Source organism: Struthio camelus, chromosome 16, assembly GCF_040807025.1.
Source record: "Struthio camelus isolate bStrCam1 chromosome 16, bStrCam1.hap1, whole genome shotgun sequence".
In the NCBI taxonomy this organism is placed as follows: domain Eukaryota; kingdom Metazoa; phylum Chordata; class Aves; order Struthioniformes; family Struthionidae; genus Struthio; species Struthio camelus.
In genome coordinates this window covers 5,622,188-5,634,938 of record NC_090957.1, presented here as the reverse complement: position 1 = coordinate 5,634,938, position 12,751 = coordinate 5,622,188, and the positions used below count along the sequence as shown (strand labels likewise).

Below are 12,751 nucleotides of genomic sequence, written 5' to 3'. Positions count from 1 at the left end.
CCTTTCCCTAACTCTTGCTCCAGCCCTCACCGGCATCTCCAACCCTCAGCCCTAGACAACAAATGCTAGCCGTCACCCCAGCCCTCACCCCTGCCATAGCCCACTCCCCCACAAAGCTAGCCAACGCTCACAGCAAGCACCAGAAACCCGCAGCACAACCACCAAACCTCGCCCCACGCCTCACCCAACCCCTCACCCCATGCAGCCAGCTCTCGTCCCCAGCCCTGCCCTCAACACCAGCCCCCAAGCACCAACCCCAGGGAGATGCCCGAACCCCCACTGCCAGCCCCAACCCCTTCCCCAGCCGCCCTCCCCCTCGCACCAGCCCCCTACCCTGCAGCCCCGCCGCTCACCCTCACGCTCCTGCCGGGCCCCCTCGCGCCCCACACCGGCAGGCAGAGGAAGGGCAGGACCGGGCCGTGCTGGGGCAGCTGAGCGTGGCAGGCACCGCTGCAGATGCTCTGCTCCAGCCCCGCTCCAGCAGGGGCACCTACAGCACGTTGCCCCACACCAGCACAGGCGGCTTTGCAGCTTCTCCTGCAGCGGAGACTCCACAGCCTCTCGGGGAACCTGCTCCACTGCTTAACCGCCCTCGCGGGGAAAAAGCGCTTTCCTGCGCTCAGGGGGAATCGCCTGCTTCGCCATTTTGGGCCACGGCAGCACCCAACTCCTGGGCCGGGGCCGGGGCCGGGGGCGGAGGGGCGGGGCCATGGCAGGGACGGGGCGCCAGCCGGGCCCCCCGCGCCGGCACAGGGAGCGCAGCAGGCTGCTGGGGCGCGGCCGTGGCGCAGACGCCCCCGCCGCACGCCCCTCGCCCACGGGCCCCGCCCGGGCCAGCCCCGGCCCCCGCGCACGCAGCAGGCCGCCGCCGCCGGGCCCTGCGCCACGCTGGCCCCGGCCGCGGCCGCAGGGACAGCCCGCCGGGCGGCCGTTGGGCGGCCTGCGTGTCGCTCACGGCTCACCCCGCCCCTCCCAGGCACCCATTCGCTCGCTGCCTCCTCTCGCTCCCCGATTGGCCGGGCGGGGGGCGGGCTCTCCACCCGCCCGCGGCAGCTGCTGGCGCCAAGCAGAAGCTGCAGCTCGGCTCTGTGGAGAAGAGGCGGCTGCAGAGAGCCGCTCGCTCTGCCCGCAGCCCCGCCGCCTCCGGGCAGCGTTCTCCCGCCCGGCACCTGGCCCCTTCTCTGCACGGCACAGGTTATTGGCCTTGCCAGTTCTGCTGGCCCCCGGGGCCGTGGCCGGGCTCCCAAGTGGGCGGAAAACCACACGGACGTCGGGCAAAGAGCTGGTGAGCAGCCTGGACTGCTTCAGGCTGGAGCACGTTGTACGGCGTAGAAATTATGCCCTCCACTCCTGCAAGTAGGAGGATGTTGGCCCGTTCAGCTGGCACGGTTGGAGCTGGAAAAGGATGCCTGCCCGTTGTCTAAAAGAAATTGTTGTAAAACCTAAAACCTTTTCCCTGTGTTTTACAAAAGCAAAACAGCTAACCTCGTGTGAACTCAAGGAGCAATTTCTCTGGGAGGACTGTATGAAAACTGAGGGGTTTTTTTGTTTGTTTTGAGGAGAAAAGCACTCTTTCTTTTCCAAACCCTTGAGTTGGTGTTCTTTGACCTTCATACGTGAGTCGATTTCAGCCTAGAAGGCTCTTTTCCCACCGGTAGGTGTTGATGTTGACAGAGGCACCGCTGTGCTTTCTAGTGTGGCATGCTAGCACCTATTCCAAGAAGTGGAACTCTCTCTGCTTATTGCGTTGTGGCCAAGCAATACATCCGCACAATGGAAGAAGGTTGAGGGCAGAAGCCTGGCTGTGACTGACCACAGGTGTTGCCAAGAAAGCTGGATGAATCTCAGCACAAAGGGCGCCACAGGCTGGCCTTTGTTTTAAGGCATGCCCTGGACTCCTGCAAGCACCTGAAGGCTGGAAATCCATCCTTCCAGGAGCAGAAACGATGAGCAGTAGAGGGAATGTGCTGCGCAGGTGAGCTGCAGCTGGTGCAGCAAGCATTGCTGGTTTGAAGCGGTGGCTTGCTCCTTTGCCCTTTCCCAGAGAAATGCAATCTGATAATGGATGACATCTGTAAGAACAAAGAACTGCAAAGGTGGAGTTCTTCCCGTGGAGTCCAGTGGACTTTCCACCTACCGTGTCGAGCTCAATGCAATGGGGGAGGAGAAAGATGCAATGGATGAGAGAAAGGACAGCAATGCAAGAGTGACTCTTCTCTCTTAGAATACTTCTAAGTGGGGATTGGATTTGTGGGAAGTCTGAAGTTGGCTACGTAAGTGACACCCTCCCACCATGGGAAGTGTCAGAGAAGGACATTGTATCTGATTTAGCTTCAGCTTAGTCTCAGGGCCTAAAGTAGATGAAGCCTGCGGGCCTCAAGGCCGAACTGTGAATGAACTTGAGAAACATTGCTGGCAATGTAGCTGCAAAACCATTTATGACCAGCTACTAAGGCTACAAAAGCAGCTAATGAGGATGTAAAATAGGATGCAGGAGACAAGATGGGATGCACGTGGGTTGGGGTTGACCTTGGAGGAGATAAGGGCCTGGGCTGTAGGCCAGGAGCTGTCCGAAGGAGAGAGAGAGCAGTCAGAAGGGGAGAGACCAGTGACTCAGAAAAGAAGACTGGAGGAGACTGTCACTGGCAGGTGGGGAAATAAGACTGCAAAGGGTCTGATTAGCCCAGAATGTCTTTGTTCAGGGTCCCTGCGTGGAGGCAGCCAGCTCGAGCTGTTACTTCCTGTACTGTCATTTATTCTTGTAATTCATGTCAAAGAAATAATTAATTCTGCTCCTATATGTGCATGAGACTCTGCTCCTCGGAAACCTAGGGTGGGGCCATGTCTACAACAGGAAGTCCCCTAGATGAGGGGTTTGTGTCAGTAGCTGCACAAATTCCTTTGCAAACACTGTCAAGGTCCTGGAGAATCACCGATCACAGGACGGCTGAGGTTGGAATGGACCTCTGGAGATCATCTAGTCCAACCCCCCTGCTCAAGCAGGGTCCTCCAGAGCACATTGCCCAGGACCCCACCCAGATGGCTTTTGAGTATCTCCAGGGAAGGAGACTGCACAGCCTCTCTGGGCAACCTGTGCCAGTGCTCCGTCACCCTCCCAGCCCAGAAGTTTTTCCTCCTGTGCACATGGAACTGCCTGTGGTTCAGTTTGTGCCCGTTGCCTCTTGTCCTGTCACTGGGCTCTACTGAGATCCCCTCTCAGTCTTGTCTTCTCCAGGCTCTACAGGCCGAGCTCTCGCAGCCTTTCTTCACAGGAGACATGCTGCAGTCCCCTCATCATCTTTGTAGCCCTCCGCCGGACTCTCTCCAGTAGGGCCATGTCTCTCTTGTACCCTCTTTCCAGCAGGTCAACCCCCAGCCTGTCCTGGGCCATGGAGTTCTTCCTCCCTAGGTGCAGGACCCTGCACTTGCCTTTGTTGAACTTGAGAAGGTTCCTCTCTGCCCATGAGGTTGTGATTAAACAAGGTTGTGGCTCTTTTTCTGGATGGTGGACGGGTGGGATGGCAGCAGGACGAGGAGTCATGAGAGGAGGAAGGGGAATTCCATTGACTTCTTCCCCTGGGTTAGGTTCTTGGGAGGGTTATTATTGTGGGAAGTGAGGACATATGCCAGTGACAGTCTCTTCCAGTCTTCTTTCCTGAGTTGCTGGTCTCTTTCCTTGTAAATGGATTGTGTCTACATCCGAGGACGGTTGCTGTGTTCCTGCTTCAAAGTGCCTTATCTTATCCGGAGGCTAACCGTGACCTCTGTCCATTGTGTTCTGTAAGTTGGAGGGCTGATTCTGGCTGCTTCTGCAGTTGTTGCGTCAGCAGCAGCCCACAGGTTCGGTAAAAGCTTCGGCCTGCAGGCTTCAGGGCATTATTTTAAATAAAATAATTACTTATTTAAATGATTTTACAGCATAGAAACAGCTCGAAGTGGGTGCCTCTGGAGAAGGACACCGGACAAAGAAATTCTGGGGTAATTAGACCCCTTACAGTTTTATTTTCCCACCGGCCAGTGAAGGCCTCCTCCAATCTTCTTTACTGAGTCAGTGGTCTCTCCCCTTCTGATTGGTGTCTCTCTCCTTCTGACAGCTCCTGGCCTACAGCCCAGGCTGGATGCCATGTCCTTGTTTCTCCCAGGCCCTTATCTCCTCCAAGGTCAAGCCCAACCCACGTGCATCCCATCTTGTCTCCTGCAGTCTACTTTGTAGCCTCATGAGCTAGTTTTGTATCTTTGTCAGCTAGTTTTAACTGGTTTGGCAGTTACAACATTGGCAAGGTCACATCCTTCGCAAAGTTTCTGGAGTTCAAGGACAGTTCAGCCTTGAGGCCTGCAGGCTTCATCTACTTTAGGCACTGATGCTAAGCAAGAGTGAGACTTATGCGAAGCGGAAGCTAAATCGGCTACAATTTCCTTCTCCAACAGTCCTCCCTTGGTTTCTATGAGCACACCTGCTGGATACATATATTGGGGTAGAGTATTTGTGCACATCATAGAGGAGAATGTGAGGCACTTTTTCTCCTTTTTTTTTTTTTTTTTGTGAAGTTTACCTTAGATTAAATAATCTAATGAAAAGGCGCCAAGGTGTTGCTGGGTTGTTAAGAAAGCCTTACTGCACGGATTTGGTTTGGAGACTCAAGAACTGAGATGCAGCTGTGCTTTTGCAGCCGGGCACTAATTCGTGAAGCACAAAGTATAGGCATTCCTCTTTTTCGATTGTAATCCCGTTCCCAATAGTGCGTTATGACAAACAAGAAGTTACGTTACCATTTTTAGTTATTGAAGGCAGAACACTGAAGGAGATAAGCCCGCCTTAACTAGGATAATCCTTCTGTTAAGCAAACATGAAGATGGTACTGCTCTTTTGGAAGTTTGTCTGCAGCTCTTGAAAAAGCAGGTATCTCCCTAAGAGACAGCATCTCGAAGATGTACACAATATGCTAAACATTTCTCTCTCCTCAGAGTTTCTGGATTCCCCTGTCTCTAGTCATTGTGAATACTGTCCACCCTCCCAAGCTGATCCGCTTGCCTGGGGGCTCCTTACTCCTGGGGGCCTTCTTGGACAAAGGGGACATTCTCTCTGCATACGTCCTACATTGCCACAGAAATAACATTCCGGTCCCTCACTGTCTGCCCATCTTCTCCTGTCCCCTTCTCGTCCTTGCCCTTGGCATTGCCCTAGCCTTCCTCGGCCTCCTCTGTCTCTTCCTCTACCCCTTCCTCTAATTTGCAAGTTCCGTGCTGAAGCTGCTGCTAAGAGATTAGCCTCTTCTTGGTTTTCCTTTTTCCGTTCCTTTGCTTGCTTCCCTTGCTGTTTCTCCTCTCTCCCGTCATAGACCAATACTGCCACGCTTAAAATCCTTTGTGAAGTTTCTCCTTGCCACCCTGGCATGTGCTCCTTCAACTCTTTTGGGCTATCCGGAGCGGCCTGATGGACAAAGACACTAATGGCTAGTGCATCATTCCAATTCTGGAAAGTCCTTCCCCCATAGTTCAACAAGGCTTGCCCTAGTCGTCCCCCAAAATCCCTGGCCTCTTTGTCCAAGCTCTGTCTACGCTCCTGCACTCTAGTCCAATCCACTCCTAGTTTGCTACATGCTCTAATAGCTTCTACCGAGTTCCGGAGTCCTGTCTGGCAAGCGACTCTGTCCCCTGCGTTATTGTAATCCCAATTTGGATCGTTTGCTGGCTAACGATTTGTGTTTCCCCCAGTCTGTTGTACAAACTTTGCCTCTTTATTAACTATTTTATCATCTCGCTCGTTTGGTCAGAACAACTCTCTCAAGAGTACTTGGGTATCCTGCCAGTTTGGATTATACCCAGTGCATATCTATTAGAAAACAGCTGAGCACTCCTTTCCGCATCCTCCCTCAACCTGGGCATTTTGCTTGCCCACAATGCTCAATCACTCGGACTCCAGGGTTGGCTAGTAAATACATGCAGTACCACGTGAGGGGGGTTAGCTCCCCCACCCCGCCCCCGCTGCACTCGGTTGTAGTGCTGCTGCATTAGGTAAAACATTAGCAACCATAGGATGGAGGCCTGCCACGGGAGGAGGGGAAGTCTGAGTAAGAGGAGGAGAGGGACAGATAGACAGATCTTCAGGAGGCGCCACCGGAGGAGTGTAAGGCGGAGCAGTAGCTCCTGGGGCGTTATTTGGGACACCTATATCTGCTGCAGCAAGAGTAGTTTTACAGAGGGTGCCGTTTGTCCTCCTTGGATCTCGCCGGTCCCACATCCAATTATCCCCACACATACCAATAATCCATTCAGTGAGGCTTTTCATCTTCCAATATAAGCTGTAGCAGAGCTCATTTCTTAGAATCGAAGGATCCTTCCTTGGGTTAACCCCCACATTAATTGTAAGATGGACAATCATCCTGACATAAAGGGACAGCTAACTAGCTAGGGATCGATTTGACTGTAACGGCTTTTTTCTCCTTTTTGTTCCTTTTCCTTTTCTAAATTTGGATGTTTGGAGCCAAGAGGGTGCAATGGTGGTTGGCTACACTGCCATCTGGGGTGCCAAAGTGCTGTGGAAACACTTTGATCCTAGGTTTCCAAGAAGCAGAGCCTCACGCACATCTAGCAGCAAAATTTTATTTCTTGAAATGATGGTGCAGCATAGTAACTGCTGGAGCTGGGTGCCTCCAGGGAGGGACCTTGAACAAAGGAATTCTGGCCTAATTAGACCCTTTACAGTTTTATTTCCCACCTGCCAGGGAAGGTCTCCCCCAATCTTCTTTACTGAGTCTTCTTTACTCTCCTTCTGGTTGGTGTCTCTCTCCTTCTGGTTGGTCTTGGCCTTCAGCCCACACTGGTTGCCATGTCCTTGTTTCCCACAGTCCCTTATCTCCTCCGAGGTCAACCCCAACCCAGGTGCATCCCATCTTGTCCCCTGCAGTCTACTTCATGAGCTAGTGTGTATCTTTATTAGCTGCTTTTAATGGGTTTGGCCGTTACATGCTCAGCAATGATTCTGGAGTTCATGGACGGTTCGGCCTTGAGGCCTGCATGCGCAGGGTAGGCAGTGGCGATAGAAACAGAGCTGCATGTCATACCCCAGCTCTGCCCTTCCACCTGAGATGCAAGCCCTGAAGACAGCAGGGGCCTGCTCTTGCCCTGCGGTGACTGGAGAGGGCAGGGGAGGCCAAAGCTTTTCTCCCCCTTTCCCTTGGCTATTGTGGGCCAGCAGAGCAGTTGACGCTTTGCAGCAAAACCAAAGTGTGTCAGGCCGCTCTACGCTGGCCTGGCATATTGGAACGAGTGGACACCCCGTCCCCCCCAGGACAAGCCAGATTCATGCAGGCAGCAAGTTTTGCCCCTTGCCTTTGGCTCCCTAAAAAAAGAACACTCACTCCGGCTGAGGAAACGGGGCTGTATCTTTGCGGGAAGCCCAACAAAGCCATGAAGCGGTAGCACAACAGGGGCTGTGCTTGAGGAGTCAAGCTGTCCTGGGGCTGCGGGAGATGCCAGCAATGAGCCAGACCTTCCAGCACACTTGTGTGTGTGTGTCCGTGGTGTGCAGCACCATGGCATTGGCACAGCTGCGTCAGCTCTGCTCAAACAGAGTCACGTCCTGGCGGGAGGGTGCCACCTCGCCCATGCTCTCGGGAGCCAGGGACACAGTGCTCCGAGGTGGAATCTTGATGTTCTCCTTGGCACCCTCAGGTTCATGATGGTCTGTGACACCAGGCAACGGACTAAAGGTTCCGCATCATTTTCCAGGGGCTGGAGGGCTGCGAGAGAAAGGCACCGAGCTGAGAACAGACTCCCACCTTTGCAGAGCTCCCAGGAATCCCCCCCCAGGCAGGGCCAGCCCCACTCAGCTCTTCCCATGCGGAGGAGGCAGCAGGTAGGACAAATGGATCAGCTGGCACTTGCAGGTCGGCCAAGCCCCAGATGCACCCCAAATACCCCCTGCTCTCCCCCACATAGGGACACAGCCTTCCTCACCTGGGGCAGGCCAGTGAACTGCAGCTCACTTCCCAGCCTCCTCCCTCCTCCCTGCCAGGGCTGCCTGACACAGCGCTGCTCTCACTCACCAGTGCACAGCTCCTGCACCTTCTCCTTCCTCCACTTCTTCACTTGCTGCCCGATGAGCCCTAGGCAAACACCTCCGCTCACCCCTCATACTCCCCAGCAAGCCCCCAGCAGCACAGCTCCCCTCTGGCCTTGCCAGCTTGGCCATGCAGCCTGCTCCCCTTGGGCAAGGCTGGCCCCAGCCCCGTCCCCACGGTGCAGGACCCAGGGACGGTGGGAGGGACTGAAGACCCTCCTGTGTGCCCGTCTGGGTGGGCAGGCATGGCCCTGGGCTTGTGGCTCACCAATGAACCTCACAGCTGCCTCCCGCAAGGATGCGTCCGGGTTCTCCAGGTATGGCAGGCTCTGGCGCAGGTGTTGCTCCGCTCTGCTCCTGTCCCTCAGCAGCTGCAGACAGCACAAGGACAGGGGGTTGGCACCGAGCCTCCCCAGAAGGCCAGGCCTGTCCCTCCTCCCAGCTCCGGCCTCCTCTTCCTTCCTGTCCACGCCTCCCAGCTAGAAGCTGGCTGGTAGCCAGGTTCAGAGGGAGCAGAGGGCAGAGCGGGGCCTGCGGGTGCTGAGATCCCCGCCATGCTTCTGCCAAGGCCCAGCCAGGCCAGGGGCCCCTTCAGCACCCCAGCGGGCACTTAGAGTAGAGGGCTCTGGGCTGCAGCAGTGCGTGAGGGGCACAGCTGTGCACCCTGCCCACTGGCCATGGCGGCAGGCCTCATCCCGCCGCGGCCCCGGGGGCTTTGGCCACGTCCTTACCACGCACTCCCCGATCTTCCATGTCTCCGCTCTTCTGGCCAGCTGCTTGAGCTCCTCCCACTTGAGGAACTGTGCAGCGCTCACCAGGGCTTCCTGAGAGGCCTGCAGAGCAACAGAGACCAGGAGATGCCACCGCAGCCACGGCAGGACACCCTGGGTCCCCCTCGTCTTGGCAAGGCTCCCAGCCTTTCCCAGCCCCAAATGGCACGACGCAGCGTGCCACTAGGTCTGGCCCTCCCTGAAGGCAGAGGCAGCTCTGCCTTGTCCTTCGGCACACAGGAAGCTGCACCTCATGCTGCCATGCGTTCCAAGGCACACTTGGCAGCAGCCCTTGCCTTGCTGCTCACCTCCACCCACGGCATGTCAGCATTGCTTCCCCAAAACACTGCTCCCTACCTGGGCCACTCTCTGCACCTTGTCACTCATGTGGAGGAAGAGCGGCACCAGGCTCCTCTGTGCATGCTGCTTCAGGTTCCGTTTGTTCTTCCCCACCACAATCTCCAGCAGGTCTTTGAAGAGGAGCATGGAGAGCTCTCGCACTCTGCTGTCTTCCTGCAGGCAGGGAGGAGAGGAGGGGAGGCCTCAGCAACGACTCCAGGAACGGGGCCCGACAAGAGCGTTTGCCGTGGCAAGGCCTCGTCCTCTCCGGGCACAACTGTCCCCCAGCCCGGCCAGAGGTCGGAGCTGAGGACAAGCCTCTGCTGAGGCAGCCTGGACAATGAGGGTTGTCGGCAGCAGCACGACAAGCCTCCCTGGGCTCTGTCTCCCTCTCCCTCTGGAGGGAGCTTCTTGGATTTCCCGAGGCCTCCATCAGGGCCCCCGCACACAACAAGAGGACAGAAAGGGACAGCCCCGCGGCACGGCCTCTCCCTCGCTCTCTAGCCTGCTCCTACCTCTCTGCTCATCGCTGCCCCAGGCCACGGCAAGCGCCGCACGCAGTCAAGCATGAGACGCAGCAGCCGAGAGCAGACAGGGGGCTGGTTTGCTCTACTCCCACAGCCCCGGACACCAAGGCCAGCACAGGGCATGGGCTGAGAACCACAGGGCAAAAGGTTTCCTGACATACAGCAGGGCCTGTGCGGGGACGTGCCAACAGGCACATATGCAGAGGGGCACACAGCACCCAGACCACGCATACGGACCCCCGGACACACCAGCAGAGCCCCGGCTCTCCCATCAGCCTTACGTCATCAAAGCGAGGCAGAAGCTTCTCGGCCAGCTGCAGAACAATCGGGTTGGAGCCCTTCTGTTCCAGGTAGCTGAGGATGTTTCTCAGCAGCATCAGGCTTCCCACACGCACTTCCCTGCAAGCATCCTGCAGCCACTCCATGCTGTCTGGGAGCAGGCTCTGCATTCTCCTTTTCTGTGGGAAACACACAACTTTCTTTGTGGGAAGCAAGGCCAGACACCCCCCCCCCCGCCCGCCCAAAAGTGCTCTGCCTGCTCTTTTCCCATCAGGGCTCAGTGGCCAGGGCCAGGGCTCTGCACACACGCAGGCCTTGGGCACAGAGGCTGCAGTGCAGGGCACAGATCTCCAAGGGGGCCCTCAGCATGCACTGGCCTCTGTAGGGAGCAAAGCTGCTGCCTCAAGGCCCAGGAGCAGCTGGCTGCCTTAGCCCGGCCCTGTGCTCCAGCTCATTGTCCCTCTCCCAGATCTTCCCGCTGGGCACTGGTGCCTTTCTCCTTGTGCAGCACGGCCAAGGGCCTGGCATGACACTCGGGGCAGATGAATGGGGCAGCGGAGACTTGGGAGCAGCTACCACACCTCCGGATTGCCAGCCAAGTCCAAGCCACTCTCTGACCCAGTGTCTCCTGTCAAGCCCCAGGCTGCCAGCATGGCTTCACCCGCCTGCCCCCCTCCTCACCATCTTGGGTCTATTCAACAGGGCCACGAGGCCTCTGAACGCCAGTCTGCGCATCTCCAGGCTCTCACTCTGCGCATAACCCTGGACGAGTGGCAGGACCTCCTCATCCATGTCGGCAAGGTCAGGGCATTCCAGCAGCTGAAATGGACACAGCCCTGAAAGACTGGCACAGCCGGCAGCACTGCCCGCAGCGTGCAGCTCTCCATCCCACCCACCATCCAGGGCAAGGGCACCAGGCCCTCACAAAGCTCAGCCCAAACACAGCAGGCATTGTGCAGACACCCCTGGGCCCTGCTCACAGCCCCGCGCCTCACGGCACACTGCACACACTGCTCGCCTCCTCCTCCCGTCCCCTGAACCCTCCGCAGCCTCTTGTTCTCATCCCTTGGAGGAGCAATTGAACACAGAGAGCTGCCACAAAGCAGGCACGAAATACAAGTGCTTACGAGTGGTCGCCCAGCAGAAACGAGCCAAGGCCGGGGCTACTACCAGGAGCGTATGCATTGCCCCAGCTCCATTCACCAGCATCACCCCACACGCATGTGCACAAGCGAGCACAGCATTTAGAGGCCCCTCCAGAGAGGCACTGCTTGCCATGAGGCCCACCTCGACAAAGAAAGCCATGACGGGCAGCTGATGAAACTGGTCCTCCCTCCTCAGCAGCCTTGCCAGCTGACGGAAGATCCAGCGACGCAGGTGACTGGCAGCCCCCCTCATTGCTCTGTCAGAGGCAAGAAGGCAGTGTTGGGCCTCAGCCGAGCAGGCAAACCTCCTCTGGCATTGCTCTGCTTGGCACGCAGCTCCTGCAGCCAGCGGCATTTGCTCATGGAGCACTGCTCTTGCCCTACCACACCTTGCCATTAGAAAGTCAGCGTCAGGCATCATTACGTTCCTTTTGGTGGGAGACCGGAGAAACGGCCTTCCTGCCCAGGCGGCATGGCCTGCCCACACATCCCCTCTCCTGCCCGCTTTGGATTCCTGTGCCCCTGGGCCCTCCCCAGGTTCTCCTGCGCGCGACCCTCTCCCACAGCTCCTAACACCACCTGCTCCCCCAGCAGCTCTCCAAGCTGCGCAGCATGGCAGCTCCCAGGGCCCTTCTGCTGGGCGAGCCCTTGCCACAAGGGCTGAGGCTGCAGCCTCTTTCTTGGAGAAGTGGCGTTCCCCCTCCCCCACCAAGAAGCACATGGGGAGGCACACCCCACAGCCAGGGAAGAGGTGCTGGGCCAGAGCAGGCCGGAAAGGGCTCTACCTGGCCAGCACCACCACTCCTTTCTGCGAGGTGTCCGCATGCAGAAATAGGTCCCAGCCGCCCTTCCTCTCAACAGCCACGGCTATGGTCTCATAGTGGGCGCAGCGCAGCAGACTTTTCATGGCCTGCACGGCGCACCTGCATGCAGAGCAAAGCCCAGGTCACACTGGCAGCCTGGCCCTGCCTCCAGGTGCAGTGCAGAGACAGGGCGAGCGGGATCGAGCACCTGACGTGGCTGGTGGGACGGGACTCATCCCGTTGGCATTCCCTCAAGAAGATATTTGCTTCCTGGTGGCTGAACTCTGCTGTGAAGACCATCTGCAAGAGCAGCGCCAGGAAGAGCTGGGGGAAAAACGCCTTCACCGCCTCTGGGCAGACGGGCTCCCGGATGATCTCACACAGTGCCCTCGTTGCCTGCAGAAAACACCCAGTCACACCTCTCACTCCCGAGCAGTCCCCAGCATGCTTCCACAGCCCTCCAGGTGGGAGGCTCGAGCACAGCCTTGGAGCATGGGAAATGCAGCTGGAGGCCTCAGCCTGGCTGCCTGACCAGGGCCAGCGCCCGCAGGCTCTTGGGCCTCAGCTCCTGGTTGTACACAGTGAGCCTTCCTGCCTCAGCATGACCATCACCTCGGCAGGCTTCGTGTAGCGTGCACGCTTGGCCAGGCTCCCTGTCCCAGGCCGTGCTGCCTGCCCAGGTTTTGCAGGAGCCCTACTCCTGCCCCTCACCTTGCCCCCAACCCGACCCTGGCTTTCCAGCCTGCTGAGCGAGGTCGGCGGATGCAGGGACAGCGTCGGATGGAGATTTCCTGGGCATGGCCAGCCTGGCTGTTGGTGTGCAGAG

General features: G+C 57.5%; 1 protein-coding gene across 1 annotated transcript in view; it reads right to left on the bottom strand.

Moving 5' to 3' along the window:
• Positions 1–381, bottom strand: part of LOC138061270 (maestro heat-like repeat-containing protein family member 7) — a 114,771-nt gene extending 114,390 nt beyond the window's left edge. The window contains exon 1 of the mRNA XM_068910332.1: positions 354–381. The gene's annotated coding sequence lies outside the window, so the exon portion shown is untranslated. The remainder of the gene's footprint in view (positions 1–353) is intronic.
• Between the last annotated feature and the right edge of the window lie 12,370 nt (positions 382–12,751).